Here is an 18,809-nt window from a genome sequence, read left to right on the forward strand (position 1 = left end):
ATGTGTTGTCTGACATGCAGAGTTGGAGCCCTCAAGTGATGTGGTGTCTTAGGTGGGTACAGTCCAAAACTACAATGGAAGTTGGTGGAATATTTCAAATGTGCTGTCCAGAAGTTGATTAAGGCATCAAGATGGTGTTTCAGCAATCCAAAGTAGGTGGGTGGAGGTAGGTACAGCTAACGCATTTCACTTTTTCAGTGGCTGGCATTAATGAACTATTTTCATGAACTCAATTCTGGGTGAAGTTCATTCAGTATATGGCTCATGATTTTAGTGTATATTTTAATTATTAATGTATTAAATTATGAATTACTCCATCCATATTTATATTGGTACACTATCCCATCTGGTTATATTTATTAACCCTACAATCTACTGTATTTGCTATCTGTTTGTGTTTGAAGGGCTTGACTATCCCTATTTCATAGTAGTTGCTTGGTGAAACAAATCATATCTGCACCAGCACAGAACTGTCGTTGGTATAAATTTCTTTACAAGTTGTACAGTATGGGTGTGTATTAGTATGTTCTATGTCAGCAACAGTCCATATAGACTTGAAAATTGTCCAGTTTTCCATGTACTGTAAATATTAACTTGTTTTATTGTCTGAAAAGATGTCTGCAGATCTGCAGTAGCCGTCCACACGTCATCTGCACAGATGTGTCCTATAAGTATCCTGAAAATAATTATTTCAGTGTAACAATAGGGTCAGACACAATTCCCAAGGAGGTTTATAAATACGCCTTTGCTGGACTATGTCTCTTTTGTTTCAATGATATGAGAAAGGCTTACTAGATAGCTGTCACAGTTTATATCATCATACAGTTGAGAAGTTTGCTAGACTTCTTGGAAAGCAGCCACTAACCCCTATTGCACACTGTAACTGAAGCCGCTGTGGCCACTGTAATAAATCCTTTACCTACGTACTCTGTCCCCAGTTAGCGTACACAGTCCCGTACTGTGCATGCACTTTGCGTACACACGCCGGAATAGCCGTGCAGCTTACACTCAGTGCATACACACATACCGACACGCTGAGAGCACGAGGCAGCTCTAGGTGTGGCAATTACACTATACAAACGGTCAACAGAAACTGAATGCGACACCAGTATTTGATTGTAAGTTGTGGTCCAAAGCAGCAACAAGTAATAATATATTTGAAAAAGGGGGTTACAATAAGTTACAATATAAATGGTACAACACCATACAATTCAATCACAGAGAGAGAGTCACACCCAATGATACGTACGCTTTGTCGCTTGCGCCACCCGGATCCGGTCCCCAGTCGTCTGGCGAGACGACCTATGAGTCTTTAAAAAGCAGAGAGAGAGAGTGACCGGCCCAGGTGCAAGGTTTATATACCCTTGCCCAAAATACAATACAATGGGGTTGTATGCTCTCCTCTGATTGGTTGGAGGGATGGTCATTTACAGTACAGGAGAGGTCATTGGTCGGTTTGAAGAGATGGGCGATGCCTTGATCCAGGGGTGTGTACAGCTGGTCAGCTCTGGATTCCCACCGCATACCAAGTACATAATAAACACAAATATACCTTTAATCTGCCTTTGCGTATAACTATTCGCAACAACATGCGATCTTCTCCAAACCAACACCGGATTATTACTCATAATTATCCGAACACGTAGATACCATGCATGATGCTCTGATCAGTTACTGTCCCCTCGCATACTGTAAAGGTGTATAATTCCCTTGTTGTGCCTTGTAAATAAGTAAAAGTTGCATGAGGGGAAAGGGGAGACTATGTGTAATGTGTGTACTAAGTTTGGGAAATATGTAATGTGTGACAGATATTTCCATGTTCATTTGGTCACTTTGTTATGTTATCTCCAGGCAACATGATCCTACACATGAAATGACCAACCATTCTCAAGATACACACAAATATATATATATATATATATATATATATATATATTTATAAGTGTTTCCCTGCTATTATATCTATCTTTCAAAGGTTTTCTAGACTGCAGGCTGCCAGTAGTTAATAATTTGCAACCGCAGGCTTGTGTGTATCTATTGGGATATTTGTCTCCCATTGTTCTGGCCCCCACCAAACGATGTCTTGTTTGGTTTGTGTTTGTCTTTCTTCACAGACCAGGGGGTCTGTTCAAACATTGGAGTGAACAAGACATTGTGTTGGAAGGATGTGCATGTTTGGTTAGATTAGTGTGTGCGTGAACATTGACTCGACACAGGCTGGGTACTGTGGCATGTAATAATTTCCATTGCAAGTAAGAATCTTTCTGTAATTGCTCATACCATGCCCGTACGCCCACTACCGTGGGAGGCGATTGTACGCAATTTGCGAGTATGCGCACGCACGGCAGACTGAGTACATGCATGGATGCCATCTGCGTGGTGTTTGCATGTGGTGTGTGTATTGCAATATTTTTCAACTTCGACAGTCCACCCTTTGGCAGTCAACAATAACTGCCACTAATATTAATAACAGAGAAAAATATTTACATGCTATACATTACAATGGGCGAGTATGTACCTTGGAAGAGGGAGAAAAGGTCAAAGGTGAGACATGGATGGCCTAGTGTGATAGGAAAAACGTGTATGTATGAGTAACTGCCTGAGGGGGATGCATCATCGTGCAACACTAGCTTCTTGGCTTTGCGAAGTATTCATTATATTCCTTCTCATCCCGTATTAAGGGTCTGTACATGGTCCAACAAACTCCACCGATCTATATGATAAATGGAGAGCACATTTATGTGCTGATACATTGTGGGGATCCATATGTGTGAGCAATTATGTGTCCCTATTATCTAATGACTATGTGTGTTTCACTAACCTAGCCCTACAGAGATGAACAGAAGACATGTAACGGTACATACAACACTAAAATGACATTTTTGGTGATTGATGAGTTGGGTTCCAGTTTGTGGATTTCCTTTTTCTGATGCTAGCCTTGGCGAAAGTGATACGCTGATCCTGGGGTCCTATCAACCCGTACTCTCCATCAGAACTCACTCCAGATCCTTGCTCGACATCTCGGGGGCCCTCACAAAAACAAATTGTCCTGCACAAAAACAAAACCACCAGAAAAAGCCAGAATACAGTCTCTTGGGATGGATCCATTTCGTTAGGGACAAAAATAGGAAGATGAGGGGGAAAAACAAAGACAAAGTAGTGGGGAGGTGAAAAAAGAAAAACTGGTGCTACAACCTTCCTTGATCTTTGTTAACCGTCTCTGGCTGCACCATCCGTCTTTGCTCTTTCCGCTCCCTACGCTCGGGTGCCGCTCAGCAGTCTTGCCTTTTTAGTTCTCCCGGAATAGCTGCTCCAGCGATACAAGGTTCTCTTCACCTTTCTCCTTATCACGAGCTGTCTCCGGGTTTGCAACTTTCTTGCAGTGGGACGAGTGGACCCATGTCTCTCTTTCGCCGACCTTTAGTGCTGTTGTACTGGTCAATAAAACTTGGTACGGTCCTTCCCACCTGTCAATGAGGCAACCTGAGCGTAGAAAATTTCGAATCATCACAAAGTCCCCAGGTTCAATGTCATGACAATTACTGTTTGGTAGGTCAGGAATCACCAGCTTTAGATTTCTTTGTTGATTTCTGAGCTGCTGGCTCATCCTAACCAAATATTGCACAGTCACTTCATTATTACATTTCAAATCATCCTGGGTGTCAATCATTACGTAAGGTTGTCGCCCAAAAAGAACTTCAAAGGGTGATAGGTTAAGTGGTGACCTGGGCGTGGTTCTGATGCTGTACAACACTAGTGGCAATGCCTCTGGCCACAACAATCCAGTTTCAACCATCACCTTGCTAAGCTTGTTCTTAATAGTGCTATTCATTCTCTCCACCTTTGCGCTCGCCTGTGGCCGGTATGGAGTATGTAGCTTGCTATTAATACCCATCAGTTTGCACATGACCTGAAAGACTTCACCTATAAAATGGGTACCCCTATCACTTTCAATTATTCTAGGGATACCATATCTACACACAAATTCCTGCACAATTTTCTTTGCAGTGAACGTAGCAGTATTTGTGGCAGCGGGGAATGCTTCTACCCAATTTGAAGACATCTGTACACACTAGGACATATTTCAGATTCCTACAGGGTGGTAACTGTATGAAATCTATTTGTATTACCTGGAAGGGTCCGTCCGTAGGAGGGATATTGGATGGTTCCGTCAGTATTGTCTTCCCAACATTCTTTCTCATTCAGGTAATACAAGCCATTGCCCTCATACCTGCATGAGATGAGAACCCTGGTGCACTCCAGTATGCCCTGACCAGTTTGCACATACCCTCCTTGCCCAAGTGGGTCAGGCCATGAGCTGCTTCCACTAGGGCTGGAAGATATGCCTTGGGGGACACTAGCTTACCGTGCCCATCTGTCCAGAGGCCCGAAGACTCTCTTCCATATCCCTTTGCCTTCCAGACGGACTTCTCCTGCAGGGAACACAAATCTTGCATTTCAATGAGTTGTTGTGTGCTTATTGTATTAAATGTCATCAGTGGTGTGATGTTGGTTAGTGTGGCTGAACTTGCTGCTGCCTTGGCAGCTTCATCTGCCCGGCTGTTACCAAGTGACACTGGGTCTTGACTGTAAGTGTGGGCTTTGCACTTGATAACAGCAACTCTGTCGGGGTCTTGTATTGCTGATAGCAATCTTTTGATGTGGGTCGCATGCGCCACGGGTGTGCCAGCTGCTGTCATGAAATTTCTGAGGCGCCATAGGGCCCCGAAATCATGTACCACTCCAAACGCATATCAAGAATCCGTGTATATATTAGCTGATTTACCCTTGGCCAATTCACACGCTCTGGTTAGGGCGACTAGCTCAGCAACTTGTGCCGAGTGCGGTGGGCCCAGGGGTTCAGCTTCTGTGATACCTCTGTCGTCTACAACTGCATATCCAGTACACAGGTCTCCCGAGTCCGTCTGTCTGTGGCAACTACCGTCGGTGTAAAAGGTAAAATCTACGCCTTCCAGTGGGTTGTCACTGATGTCAGGTCTCGCAGTGAAAGTCTGATTCAGGTATTCCATACAATCATGCGTATCAGTATCAGCACTAAATCCTCCTTCACCATCATTCTCATCCTCCACCCTTTGTGCCTGTCCAGGCACACTTGGCAGATAAGTTGCAGGATTTAGTGTGCTGCATCTCTTTATGGTGATGTTTACAGGGGCCATTAGTGCTAATTCCCACTTTGTAAACCGTGCCGATGAGACATGTCTGGTTTGGGCGGAGTTCAGTAAGGCTGATACTGCATGAGGTGTATGGATGGTCAGGTTGTGTCCTAACACTACGTCTTCACTTTTACTTACTAGCAAAGCTATCGCTGCAACACTTTGCAAGCATGTGGGGAGAGACCGCGCTACGGTGTCCAACTGTGCACTGTAGTAAGCTACCGGCCTGCTGGCATCACCATGTCTCTGAGTTAAAACTCCTGCTGCGCACCCTGCACTTTCTGTACCGTATAATTCAAAAGGCTTCCCATAATCTGTCATACCTAATACAGGTGCCTGTGATAGGCACTGTTTGAGTCTCTCAAAGGCCAATTCGGACTCATCTGTGTGCGAGATCCGATCTGGTTTGTTCGAGGAGACCATTTCTTGCAAAGGTAAAGCCAGTATGGAGAATCCTGGGATCCAGTTTCGGCAGTACCCACACATTCCAAGGAAAGTGCGGATCTGTTGCTGGATCTGTGGCAGGGTCATGTCGCGAATCGCCTGTATTCTATCAGCAGTGAGGTGTTGTTGTCCTTGTGTCAAGCAATGCCCCAAATACCTCACCCTTTTACTGCACAACTGTAATTTATCCTTTGAAACCTTGTGTTCTGTCTGGGAGAGGTGAAGCAGCAGCTGCTTCGTATCTGCCAAGGACGTTTCAAATGAGTCAGAGCACAACAATAAGTCATCAAAATACTGTATTAGCACTGAGCCATTTTCAGGTTGAAAGGATTGCAAACAGTCATGCAGTGCTTGGGAGAAGATACTTGGGCTGTCAATGAAGCCTTGGGGAAGTCGAGTCCAGGTGTACTGTACTCCCCTGTAAGAGAAGGCGAAAAGGTACTGAGTGTCGGGGTGGAGAGGGACAGAAAAGAAGGCAGAACAGAGATCAATGACAGTGAAGTATGAAGAGGTTGCGGGGATCTGCATCAAGATGACAGCTGGATTGGGCACTACGGGGAATTGACTCTCAACTATTTTGTTCACCCCTCTTAAATTCTGCACTAGCCGGTAACCCCTCCCCCCGCTCTTTTTGACAGGGAAAATGGGACTATTGGCTGTGCTGGACGTCCTGACTAGGATGCCCTGCTGTAGCAGCCGTTCTATGACAGGGAAAATTCCTAGTTCTACCTCTGGCTTCAGAGGGTATTGGGGGATTTTTGGAGCTATCCTGCCATCTTTTAATTGTACCACTATTGGGGCTACATTCACCATCAATCCAGTGTCTTGTCCATCTTTGGTCCATAGGGAACCCGGTATTTGTGAGATCATTTCCTCTACCTGTGATGGACATGCGTCTAGGACAGTAGAGTGCAACATTAGCCATCGTGGTGTGTCTAGCATATCTTGCACTTCCTGTGCGTGGTTTTCAGGGATATCTAAAAACACGCCTTCAGGTGTACAATATATGACACATCGCATTTTGCACAGTAGGTCACTGCCTAGTAGATTAGTCGGAGCCGACGCAGCCAACAAAAATGAATGTCTGGTTTGCAAGGGCCCAATCGTAATCTCTGCAGGTCTAGACAAAGGATACTGCTGCACTCTTCCCGTCACTCCCATAGCCGAAATGGTTTTGCCCGTGGTCAGTAAATTGGTTGGAGCTTTGAGTACAGATCTGGCCGCCCCTGTATCTACAAGAAATGGTTGTAGTGTTCCTGCTACTTTGACCAAGACCTCAGGTTCATTCACAGGGCCAGCGATCTGCTTCACAGGCTGCAGACTACAGGTGTGGCCTAACCTCTATTGGGTCCGTGGACCCACCCTTTGGGCGTTGGCGGCTATGATATGTGAGGGGGATAACGGCAAGTCTTCGGGGGCTCGCCAGTCCTCCCGTGGTGGGTACCTCCTTGTTTCCCCTCTATGCGGCTCGTACTCTCTCCTGTATGATCCCTGATCTCCTCTATGTGTATAATTACTTTGCTCGTGTTCTTGGCTAGGGGGTCTGAATTTTTGTGTGCTGTTACAATTGCTGGCATAATGCCCTTCCCTTTTACACAGATAACAAACTCTTGACTTTTTCCATGTGTCAGGGGCCTGGGGTTTTGGTCGAGTTGGTGCTCCTTCCAGTGCTTGGATGCTCATCACCATCAACCGCTCCCCTTGTGCCTCCCTGGTTTTCTGGATATTACGGTCGTGTTCCAGTGCTGATTCCCTAAGTGCAGTCACCGTAATACCCCTCCAGTTTGGCAGAGAAGTTTGCACCCTGGTTTTCAGTGCCTCCTTCAATCCCTCCATTAATACAGAGACATCTACTTCCCTGTGGTTGACATTGTCTCTAATATCCTCAACCCCAGTGAATTTAGCCATTTCCATCAAAGCTCTGTGGAAATATTCGGATGCCAGTTCATTCTCTTTCTGTCTTATGGAAAAAATCTTATTCCATCTAACTACGGCTGGGAAATACAAACCTAGTTGTATATTGATTTGCCTGACATTCTCCTGATTGTAAGCATCAGTGAGTGGCACTTCTGCATCTAGGTTGCAGTCTGTAATAAATTTTGGGATGTCAATGTTAGAGGGGAGACTCGCTCGCAACACCATCTGCCAATCTTTGTTTGTGGGTTCTTGGGAAAGTCCTAAATCTTTTATATATTTCTGGCATCCGACTAAATCCTTTCTGGGGTCAGGGAATAATGCCATAATTGACCTCAACTCCATACGGGACCAGGGACAGTACATTGCAATGTTCCTGATTGTGGTCACCCCCTGAGTGTCAGTTCTCCCGTTAGGGACTGCAATCACCCTAACTGGATGCAACTCAACCACATCTTTCTTGTTTGTCTCTACAATACGGGGAGTCACTGTTTCTGCATAATGGACGGTACCGTACTTACCAGTCGCCACGATCTCATCTGTCCCCTCACTGGCTGATGCAGCTACTGCCCTTGGTGGTTGGGCAATGCCCACCCTTGTGTTGTGTATGGTGGCAGCCAGGGCAAGGGCTGAGATCATGCTAGGCTCATCCTCTACGTTGCTGTAATCTTGGGGAGAAGGTAAAACAGGGTACAAGGTACAAGCGTTAGTTTTAATACATTCGCTGCGCATTTCCCTGACCTCTACCTTTGTATCTTTGGTGGTGACACTCTTCTATCCATCAACATATGGTGGTGGTGGTGCTGTCGCATTCACGCTTCTGCCTGGTTTGGAACTTGCTGTGCGTGCAAGCTCCCTTTGCACATCCCCCTCTTGTTGCCACAAGTTTAAACAATCTGTATGCCTTACTCTTTGCTTTCTGGATTTGAGCAGGCATATTCTAATCCTTACATTTGTAGTACCTCTGGATCAAAACTACCTATCCCAGGAAATGATGCTTTATCCCCCACAGTCATTCGTGTCCATTCATCACAAAAGGTCTCAGTGTGGGGACCATACTTCCCCCACATTACCAACCGAGCTGACCCCTGGGTCTCAATTCTGCTGTCTGAACCCTGACTGAGGAACGTCCCTGTGTTGTGCACTTGGCTCCCATTGTGGACCCTTTTAACACGGGAAAACTTCCTAAAATGCTCCAAACACAGAAGTCTAACGGTGGAAGTCCTCAAAGTTCTTCCACTAACTACTTCTGCTCCGAGTACCACGGATCCGTCCTATTTAGCAGACACGCGTAGCCAGTGCAGGCCATACTTTGGCCTATATCCCCTGGGCCTTTAGGAATAGCTTACCGTACCCAGTGAATATCTGCCTAAAAGACCATTTTTACACAAATCACACCTGCATGTGCTTTACACAACGCGTATGATGATGAGATTTACGCACAAATATGCAAAACTTCGTATCACATTGCGCCATGTATCGCTCACACAACCGTGCGGTCCAATCGTACCGCTTATAGACACTTGCTATCTATAAGTTGTAGGATCACTGGAGTCTTCACACTGTGCTCCAAAACAGCCGGAGTGTAATACCAAGAAAAAAAAACCTTTAAAACAACAACTTCACAAAGCTTTATCACACTCCGTTGCACGTGTTCACCTAGACCGTGCTCACCAAGTTCACAGAGTTTCACAGAGTTCACCGAGTTCACCAAGTCCACCAAGCGGGGTTCAATACATTCACACCTTTTTCAGCCCACACTAACACTCTATAGTTTTCTGATCAGAAAAATATCCTTTCCTGTAAACTGATAGCTTTCCCCAGAGGTAACACACTTTATCAATGTTATTCTAATCTGCATTTGAAACCGGATAGTTATGTGCTATTTGTAGATAAACATCTACTACTCCGCTTTAAATTGAACTATTGTGTGGTTTGCCCTTGGTGTTAGCGATCTTACGCAACTTGAGTAATTACGCAACCGCACGTGCTTTTTCACGCTTGTGCGCGCTCACATACAAAAGTGCGCCCGCACTAAAACAAATCACACAGTATAAATGTGAGCGATATAAACTATTGTCGCTCACGAACACACCGCACAATTGCTCTGTTTAACCTAAAGGACTAGGCCAGAGCTGCGTTTTGTGTTCTTACAACTATATCATTAACACAGTTACTTCAAATGTATATAGCAACACAGATGTATCCGGTTTCACACAAACCCATAAATAACCGTTATAACCTATGGCAACAATATGTGGGATGGATGCAAAGTATGGGTACGCTGTGTGCGCCTTTACGCAAGGTTACATGTGCAAAAGAAAACAAAACAAAACTTTTAAATGCCTTTTTTTTTCCTTTGTCCTTGCGGTTCACGCCAGCATCCCTAACCAATGCAGTACAGGCGCGGTTCAGCAGCACAAGATAGCTCAACACAATATAATAATGCTAATTCACCCTTTGCTGCTGGCAAGCGCCTGCAATGTTGTGCAAAAGCCGGGTATGAGACGAGCCGGACGATACCCCCAACTGAGAAGTTTGCTAGACTTCTTGGAAAGCAGCCACTAACCCCTATTGCACACTGTAACTGAAGCCGCTGCGGCCACTGTAATAAATCCTTTACCTACGTACTCTGTCCTCAGTTAGCGTACACAGTCCCGTACTGTGCATGCACTTTGCGTACACACGCCGGAATAGCCGTGCAGCTTACACTCAGTGCATACACACAGACCGACACGCTGAGAGCACGAGGCAGCTCTAGGTGTGGCAATTACACTATACAAACGCTCAACAGAAACTGAATGCGACACCACTATTTGATTGTAAGTTGTGGTCCAAAGCAGCAACAAGTAATAATATATTTGAAAAAGGGGGTTACAATAAGTTACAATATAAATGGTACAACACCATACAATTCAATCACAGAGAGAGAGTCACACCCAATGATACGTACGCTTTGTCGCTTGCGCCACCCGGATCCGGTCCCCAGTCATCTGGCGAGACGACCTATGAGTCTTTAAAAAGCAGAGAGAGAGAGTGACCGGCCCAGGTGCAAGGTTTATATATCCTTGCCCAAAATACAATACAATGGGGTTTTATGCTCTCCACTGATTGGTTGGAGGGATGGTCGTTTACAGTACAGGAGAGGTCATTGGTCGGTTTGAAGAGATGGGCGATGCCTTGATCCAGGGGTGTGTACAGCTGGTCAGCTCTGGATTCCCACCGCATACCAAGTACATAATAAACACAAATATACCTTTAATCTGCCTTTGCGAATAACTATTCGCAATGACATGCGATCTTCTCCAAACCAACACCGGATTATTACTCATAATTATCCGAACACGTAGATACCATGCATGATGCTCTGATCAGTTACTGTCCCCTCGCATACTGTAAAGGTGTATAATTCCCTTGTTGTGCCTTGTAAATAAGTAAAAGTTGTATGAGGGGAAAGGGGAGACTATGTGTAATGTGTGTACTAAGTTTGGGAAATATGTAATGTGTGACAGATATTTCCATGTTCATTTGGTCACTTTGTTATGTTATCTCCAGGCAACATGATCCTACACATGAAATGACCAACCATTCTCAAGATACACACAAATAAATATATATATATATATATATATATATATTTATAAGTGTTTCCCTGCTATTATATCTATCTTTCAAAGGTTTTCTAGACTGCAGGCTGCCAGTAGTTAATAATTTGCAACCGCAGGCTTGTGTATATCTATTGGGATATTTGTCTCCCATTGTTCTGGCCCCCACCAAACGATGTCTTGTTTGGTTTGTGTTTGTCTTTCTTCACAGACCAGGGGGTCTGTTCAAACATTGGAGTGAACAAGACATTGTGTTGGAAGGATGTGCATGTTTGGTTAGATTAGTGTGTGTGTGTGTGTGTGCGTGTGAACAGTGACTCAACACAGGCTGGGCACTGTGGCATGTAATCATTTCCATTGCAAGAAAGAATCTTTCTGTAATTGCTCATACCATGCCCGTACGCGCACTCCCGTGGGAGGCGATTGTACGCAATTTGCGAGTACGCGCACGCATGGCAGACTGAGTACATGCATGGATGCCATCTGTGTGGTGTTTGCATGTGGTGTGTGTATTGCAATATTTTTCGACTTCAACACAGTTCATTCAGGGATTCATAGCTGCTTTACTAAGGAAATAGTCCCCTCCTGTTGTAGGACTGTGTTTATGGGTTATAGATATCCTGAAAGTAATTGTCACAGTGGGGTATGGGTCATTAGGTCGACCACACTTAGGTCGACAGTCATTAGATTGACCACTATTGGTCGACATGCATTAGGTTGACGTGGTCACTATGTCGACACGGTCATTAGGTCGACATGGGAAAAGGTCGACATGAGTTTTTTTTACTTTTATGGCATCTTCGTAAAGTGATGGGGAACCCCAATTAGTGCACCGTATCCCCTCGCTTCAGGCAGATTATCATATTGAAATGCTTTAATTGAATGAACTATACAAATCATTATTTACAACTATACAAAATAATATAAACGTACAATTACAAAGTGTGCAGAAAACATGTTATCAATGGCCCTCATTCCGAGTTGATCGCTCGCTAGCTACTTTTTGCAGCCGTGCAAACGTATAGTCGCCGCCCACAGGGGAGTGTATTTTCGCTTTGTAAGTGTGCGATCGCATGTGCAGCCGAGCGGGACGAAAAAGTTTTTTGCAGTTTCTGAATAGGTCTGAACTTACTCAGCCCTTGCGATCACTTCATCCTGTCCGGTCCCGGAACTGACGTCAGACACCCGCCCTGCAAACGTCTAGACACGTCTGCGTTTTCCCTACAACTCACAGAAAACGGTCAGTTGACACCCATAAACGCCCTCTTTCTGTCATTCTCCTTGCGAACGGCTGTGCGAATGGAATCATCGCTATAAGCATTGCACAGCAAATATGCTGTTTGTACCCGTACGACACGCCTGTACTTTGCGGTGCATACGCATGTGCAGTAGTAACCTGATCACTGCGTGCGATAAACTCGGAATGACCCCCAAAGTTGGAATGAGAAGAGAAGAAATACATCCCAATTATTAGAAGAAAGGTAAAACTGCACACCAACACACAGGCTAATACCCTGTATACTGTATACAGTAAGATACCGCTCAGGCTCGGCGCTACCCGCTCAGCGAAGGGATGCAGTGCAGGGAGGCGCTGGGACGGAGAGGCGCTCCCCCTGCTCTGCATTCCTTCCCTGCTGCGCCGTCCTGTCCCCACTGCTGCTGCTGCTGCTGTGCCTGTATGACAGGCACTGGCAGCGGCGCTTGTAGCATTAAAATCCTCCTCCCTCCGCTCCCCTTCCCTCACCTGTGTGACAGGACAGCGCTGTGTATGGGACAAAAGGGGGCAGAGCTACACGGGATGGAAGGGGCAGAGCTAAACGGGACCGAAGGGGGCGGAGCTACACGGACCAGGCTGCTATAGTGTACAGACTCAGAGGGAGACTGGCTTAGGTAAGTGAAGGGTGAGAGGGAAGTGTGTGTGTATTGTGTCTGTGTGTGTGGTATGTCTGTGTGCGTTTGTGTGCTTTAAGGACGCTACTACTACAGGGGGGGGCATTACGTGTAACGTCGCTACTAATGGGGGGCCATTACCTGTAACGTCGCTACTAATGGGGGGGCCATTACGTGTAACAACGCTACTACTAGGGGGGTCATTACGTGTAACAACGCTACTAATGGGGGGGCCATTACGTGTAACAATGCTACTAATGGGGGCCATTACGTGTAACAACGCTACTACTAGGGGGGTCATTACGTATGAGGACGATACTACTACTTGGGGGGGCATTATGTATAGGATGCTACTATTACTTGGGGGACATTACATATAACAATACTACAACTACTTGGGGCTGGGCCGTAACTACGTGTGTGCCAAGTGGGCTTGGCACACAGCGCAGTTGCCCTGAGGGTGCACGGCCAGCGGCATGTAATGAGTCAAATTGACTCATTACATGCCGCCTCTGAAGTCTGCGACGTGCGCCGCAGCCGCGCTGGAGGAGAGAGAAGCGCCGGAGGCAGCTGAGAAGGAGGAGGAGGGAGGGGGACTGGAGCCGCAGCAGCGCTATTTCATTGGTAGTAAGCGCCGCTGCAGCATCCCCCTCTCCTTCCGTATAGGCTGCCCGGCGCTGCTGTGGATGCTGGGATGCGGTTCCTCCATCCCAGCATCCACAGCAGCGCCAGGCAGCCTATACGGGAGGAGAGGGGGATGCTGCAGCGGCGCTTACTACCAATGACATAGCGCTGCTGCGGCTCCAGTCCCCCTCCCTCCTCCTCCTTGTCCGATGCCTGCACAGAGGGAGATGCCAGCACGAGGAGCCTGTCAGCGGGGAGAAGGTAAGTATATCCCTCTCTCTCTCTTTCTTTCTCTCTCTCTCTCTGGGGGACACCGTCTGCCATAATGTGTAAAAAGGGGGACTGGCTGCCGCAATGTGTAAAAAGGGGTCCTGGCTGCCGCAATGTGTAAAAAGGGGGCCTGGCTGCTGCAATGTGTAAAAAGGGGGACTGGCTGCCGCAATGTGTAAAAAGGGGGACTGGCTGCTGTAATGTGTAAAAAGGGGGACGCTGTCTGCTGTAATGTATAAAAGGGGCTCTAACTGGTGTAGTGGCGCTACTGTGCAGCGTAATTTGAATAATGGAGACTACTGTGCACGTAGTATGAATTGTTATTATTTTGTGGCCATGCCCCTTCCCCATGAAGACACGCCCCTATATATTTTTTGCGCGCCTACGGCGCGCACTGCCCCTGTCTTGCATGGGGGGGCGCCAATGTCATTTCTTGCACACAGCGCTAAAATGCCTAGTTACGGCACTGACTTGGGGGGCCTTACGTATAAGGACGCTACTTCTACTGGGGGTGCACTATGTATAAGGATGCTACTACTACTGGGGGGGCATTATGCATAGGGATGCTACTACTACTGGGGTGCATTACATATAAGGACGCTACTACTACTTGTGGGGCATTACGTATAAGATGAATAAGATTGTGCTACATTGTGGCGTAATTTTGAATGGGGGTACTATTGTGTGGCTATGCCCCTTACTTGTAAGACCACACCCCTTTTCCCGGTGCGCGCCAAAGGAATATGGGAGGGCGCAAATTTATAGTTTGCAGGGGGGCGCCGAACACCCTAGCACCGGCCCTGATACCGCTGCATGCATAAAGCTCCAACAGAGAGGGAAAACTGGTTTGTTTTAATCCCAGACTAAGGTGGAAATTTACTAAACTACCGATTTTAACTGAGATGGTGTTTTTTCTTCAAAGTGTCATCTCGGGAATTTACTAAACTCAAATCACGGCAGTGATGAGGGCATTCGTATTTTTTTGGAACTCAAAGAAAAAAATTATGAATGAATACACCATCGGTCAAATACGCCTGTTATTTGGTAGAACTCAGTAATTTACTAAAAAGAGTATTTCACAAACACTGCCGGCAATAGCCAAACACTGCCGTGAAAAAATACAAATCGTAAAAAAATGCTAAAATAAAACAGACCTACTTTTTTTTACCGTGTTCTGATAGGCATGCACGGATCCATGAGATCCGTGCATGTTTATCAGTGGGAAGGGGTGGGAAAGTGTTAAATTTGTTTGAAAGAAATGCGTGGGGTCCCCCCTCCTAAGCAAAACAAGCCTCGGGCTCTTTGAGCCGGTCCTGGTTCACAAAATATGTGGAACAAAATGACCGTGGTTCCCCCATATTTCATAAACCAGCACCGGGCTCTGCGCCTGGTCCTGGTTCCAAAATTATGGGGGACAAAAAGCGTAGGGGTCCCCCGTATTTTTGAAACCAGCACCGGGCTCCACTAGCCAGGTACATAATGCCACAGCCGGGGGACACTTTTATATTGGTCCCTGCGGCCCTGGCATTACATACCCAATTAGTCACCCCTGGCCGGGGTACCCTGGAGGAGTGGGAACCCCTTAAATCAAGGGGTCCCCCCCTCCAGCCACCCAAGGGCCAGGGGTGAATCCCGAGGCTGTCCCAACCATCCAAGGGCGGCGGATGGGGGGCTGATAGCCTTTTTGTAAAAATGTGAATATTGTTTTTAGTAGCAGTACAACAAGTCCCAGCAAGCCTCCCCCGCAAGCTGGTACTTGGAGAACCACAAGTACCAGCATGCGGTGGAAAACCGGGCCCGCTGGTACCTGTAGTACTACTACTAAAAAAATACCCCAATAAAAACAGGAGACACACACCTTGAAAGTATAAGTTTATTACATACATGCACACCTACATACATACATACATACATACTTACCTATGTTCACACGAGGGTCGGTCCTCTTCTCCATGTAGAATCCATGGGGTACCTGTGGAAAAAATTATACAGGTTGAGTATCCCATATCCAAATATCCGAAATACGGAATATTCCGAAATACGGACTTTTTTGAGCGAGAGTGAGATAGTGAAACTTTTGTTTTTTGATGGCTCAATGTACACAAACTTTGTTTAATACACACAGTTATTAAAAATATTGTATTAAATGCCCTTCAGGCTGTGTGTATAAGCTGTATATGAAACATAAATGAATTGTGTGAATGTAGACACACTTTGTTTAATGCACAAAGTTATAAAAAATATTGGCTAAAATTACCTTCAGGCTGTGTGTATAAGGTGCATATAAAACATAAATGCATTCTGTGCTTAGATTTAGGTCCCATTGCCATGATATCTCATTATGGTATGCAATTATTCCAAAATACGGAAAAATCTGATAATCAAAATACCTCTGGTCCCAAGCATTTTGGATAAGGGATACTCAACCTGTACTCACATAATCCAGTGTAGATCGGTCCTCTTCTGTTCTTTGTATAATCCACGTACTTTGCAAAATAAAAAAACGGACACCCGACCACGCACTGAAAGGGGCCCCATGTTTTCACATGGGACCCCTTTCCCCGAATGCCAGGACCCCCCCCCCCCCTGACTCCTGTCTAAGGGGGTTCCTTCAGCCAATCAGGGAGCGCCACGTCGTGGCACCCTCCTGATTGGCTGTGTGCTCCTGTAGTGTATGTCAGGCAGCACACCATTCCCACCATTGGTTACAATGGAGCGCATAGGCGCTACATTGTATCACTGCCGTGTGCTGCCTGACATACACTACAGGAGCACACAGCCAATCAGGAGGGTGCCACGATGTGGTGCTCCCTGATTGGCTGAAGGAACCCCCTTAGACAGGAGTCGGGGGGGGGGGGGTCCTGGCATTCAGGGAAAGGGGTCCCATGTGAAAACATGGGGCCCCTTTCAGTGCGTGGTCGGGTGTCCGTTTTTTTATTTTGCTAAGTACGTGGATTATACAAAGAACAGATGAGGACCGATCTACACTGGATTATGTGAGTAAAAATTTTTCCACAGGTACCCCATGGATTCTACATGGAGAAGAGGACCGACCCTCGTGTGATCATAGGTAAGTATGTATGTATGTAGGTGTGCATGTATGTAATAAACTTATACTTTCAAGGTGTGTGTCTCCTGTTTTTATTGGGGTACTGCTACTAAAAACAATATTCACATTTTTACAAAAAGGCTATCAGCCCCCCATCCGCCGCCCTTGGATGGGGGGGGCAGCCTCGGGCTTCACCCCTGGCCCTTGGGTGGCTGGAGGGGGGGGGACCCCTTGATTTAAGGGGCTCTCACTCCTCCAGGGTTCCCCGGCCAGGGGTAACTAGTTGGGTATGTAATGCCAGGGCCGCAGGGACCAATATAAAAGTGTCCCCCGGCTGTGGCATTATGTACCTGGCTAGTGGAGCCCGGTGCTGGTTTCAAAAATACGGGGGACCCCTATGCTTTTTGTCCCCCGTATTTTTGGAACCAGGACCAGGCGCAGAGCCCGGTGCTGGTTTATGAAATATGGCGGAACCCCGGTCATTTTGTTCCACATATTTTTGTGAACCAGGACCGGCTCAAAGAGCCCGAGGCTGGTTTTGTTTAGGGGGGGACCCCACGCATTTTTTTTTTTTTAATTTTAACAATGTTCTTCTTTTTACGAAAGGTGCACAATGAAGCCCAGCACGGATCGCACAGATCCGGCCGAGATTCATTGTGTTAATGTTGGCAGTGTTTTACAATTCATTCCCGTAAAACACTGCCAAAAAATACGAATGACATCGACATCGGAAAATACGAAAATGCAGAATACGACAGCTTAGTAAATTAGTCGTAATAAATTCAAAAAGTTGCAATTTTACACTTTCGATGTCATTCGTGTTTGAACTTTAACCTCATTCGGAAAAATACGAATTTTAGTAAATTTACCCCTAAATGTCAGTTGGTAATGGAAGTCAGATCAAGTCGAATATACATATATTTAAAAAAAAAAACAGTTTAAAAATAACAATATTATTAATTCATACATTTAAAAATCAAATTGCTAAAGTATTGTGCATATGACATTATAATACAGTGCATACAGTATATAGAGTGGAATTCAATTAATATCCCTTTGTTGAAGGTGCTGTATGATTTTTCAGATGTTACTTTAACTGCAGTAATACTTACATTTTTTGCAATGCAACCAAAATTATAAAAATATGAGAATCACCCACTGAGTATAATACAGGATCACGTTTTATCTTAAAATAGTTTACAGTTGTAATGTGTTTTTAAACTTACTGTACATATCACAGACCACAGTAGCATTCTATTTCACTGCTATCATATGTTGTTTGTAATGCATACATATCTGCATTAACTGAAACATAACATGTATCCTCTATTTTTCTTGCATGTACACTTTCTATGGTTTTATGGGGTTATTCAGGTCGCATCGACAGCAATAACCCCGTCAGCGGCGCCAGTGCACAGTGATCTGATCGCATTGGCTGCAAACGCCTCTGACAGGCAGAGGCGGGCATGGAGCGCCAACGGAGTGTTGCAGGAGGCAGCACGGTGGATTTTTGGTGCGGCTGCGTGACATCACACATAACGCTCTCATGAAAAAAATGGCGGCTGACCCTCTGCATACGCAGACTAGCTATGCCATCCACAGTTGCTGCAACCACAATTAAATTGCCACTGGGCAGGCCATTCTGCATGCCGGCGGCCTTGCCCTGCGATGGGCAGCCTTCAGCATGAAAAAGAAAGGATTGCAGATTCTGCTTTTTAATAGAATTTGCAATCTGTACTGAATAACCCCCTTAAATTGCAAAAGATATACTCAATTAGTGTCCTCAGTCAGTGGTGTCAATGGTGGCAGTGACAAGTGGTGCGCTAAAGTAGCCCACCC

At 45.8% G+C, this 18,809-nt stretch overlaps 1 protein-coding gene across 1 annotated transcript in view; it reads left to right on the top strand.

Moving 5' to 3' along the window:
- Nucleotides 1-18,809, top strand: part of LOC134968664 (mucin-5AC-like) — a 509,092-nt gene that overhangs the window by 246,188 nt on the left and 244,095 nt on the right. The gene's annotated exons all lie outside the window — the stretch shown is intronic.

Source organism: Pseudophryne corroboree, chromosome 11, assembly GCF_028390025.1.
Source record: "Pseudophryne corroboree isolate aPseCor3 chromosome 11, aPseCor3.hap2, whole genome shotgun sequence".
NCBI classification, from domain to species: domain Eukaryota; kingdom Metazoa; phylum Chordata; class Amphibia; order Anura; family Myobatrachidae; genus Pseudophryne; species Pseudophryne corroboree.